The sequence below is a fragment of the Mastomys coucha genome, unplaced genomic scaffold (genome assembly GCF_008632895.1).
Source record: "Mastomys coucha isolate ucsf_1 unplaced genomic scaffold, UCSF_Mcou_1 pScaffold23, whole genome shotgun sequence".
Classification (NCBI taxonomy): domain Eukaryota; kingdom Metazoa; phylum Chordata; class Mammalia; order Rodentia; family Muridae; genus Mastomys; species Mastomys coucha.
In genome coordinates this window covers 32906403-32908141 of record NW_022196906.1, presented here as the reverse complement: position 1 = coordinate 32908141, position 1739 = coordinate 32906403, and positions in this window count along the sequence as shown.

Genomic DNA, 1739 nt, shown 5'->3' with positions numbered 1-1739 from the left:
TGTAAATAAAAAAATATCTAAATGAAAAAAAAAAACAAAAACACAAATCAAGCTCTGTAAACAAACCAAACTTTTTTCAATGATATAAATCAAACAAGAATTAAAATGGGAAAACATTGTGAACATTCTCACACTGTTTCTCCACTTTCTTTCCATAGAGTTTCCTTTGAAATACCCCAAAACAAAAAACAGTTAAGCCTCAGCCCTACTGCTTTGAAAATAGTATATTTTTAAATCTTCAGCTGGAGGGAAGATAGAGATGTACATGTCTAAATACCAATGAGTCTCTCAAACACTCCATGAAAGAAAGTGTTCCTAACCAGGATAATCATCCAACACTTGGATCCATTTTAAGTTGTTAAAGGTCGAGATACCTCTATTCCTCCACTGTGCTGTGATGAAACAGAGCCCCCTGTCATACTTTTCCTTATCCCAAAGATAACAAGATATTCCTCCTAATCAACCATAATCAAATGTCACTTACTACCCTCATCATAAGGTAAAAAGCCAATACTTATTAAAACCCCTAAAAGCAATGGACAATAATTACAAGACAGAAGTATTTGCTGCTTAACATAATAGAAAAAAATGCATTATGATAAACGTGACTATGCTAGTATAGTGTATGTCTATGGTTATTTAATCCTTGATCTGTACAAATAAGGGCTTATTCTACATATGCTTTCATATCAAGAAAAAACAACTGCTGCCTTTAAGAAGGAATGAAGTGTCCACACTTTGGTCTTCCTTCTTCTTTAGTTCCTTGTGGTTTGTGGATTGTATCTTGTGTATTCTGATCTTCTGAGATAATATCCACTTATCAGTGAGTGCATACCATGTGTGTTCTTTTGTGACTGGGTTACCTCACTAAGGATGATATCTTCCAGATCCATCCATTTGCCTAAGAATTTCATAAATTCATTGTTTTTAATAGCTGAGTAGTACTGCATTGTGTAAATGCACCACATTTTCTGTATCCATTCCTCTGTTGAGGGACATCTGGGTTCTTTCCAGATTCTGGCAATTATAAATAATGCTGCTATGAACATAGTGGAGCATGTGTCCTTATTATATGTTAGAGCATCTCTGGGTACATGCTCAGAAGTGGGTCCTCCAGTAGTACTATGTCCAATTTTCTGAGGAACCACCAAACTGATTACCAGAGTGGTTGTACCAGCTTGCATTCCCATCAGCAATGAAGGAGTATTCCTCTTTCTCCACAATCTCACCAGCATCTGCTATCACCTGAGTTTTTTATCCTAGCCAATCTGACTTGTGTGAAGTGGAATCTCAGGGTTGTTTTGATTTACATTTCCCTAATGACTAAGGATGTTGGACGTTTCCTTAGGTGCTTCTCAGCCATTCAATATTCCTCTGTTGAGAATTCTTTGTTTAGCTCTGTACCGCATTTTTAATGGAGTTATTTTGTTCTCTGGAGTCTAACTTCTTGAGTTCTTTGTATAAATTGGATATTAGCCCTCTATCAGATGTAAGTTGGTAAAGATTTTTTTCCCAATCTGCTGGTTGCCATTTTGCCCTGTTGACAGTGTCATTTATCTTACAAAAGCTTTGCAATTTTATGGGGTCCCATTTATCAATTCTTGATTTTAGAGCATAAGCTATTGGTGTTCTGTTCAGGACATTTTCCCCTGTGCCCATATATTCAAGGCTCTTCCCCACTTTCTTTTCTGTTAATTTCAGTGTATCTCATTTTATGTGGAGGCCCTTGATCCACTTGG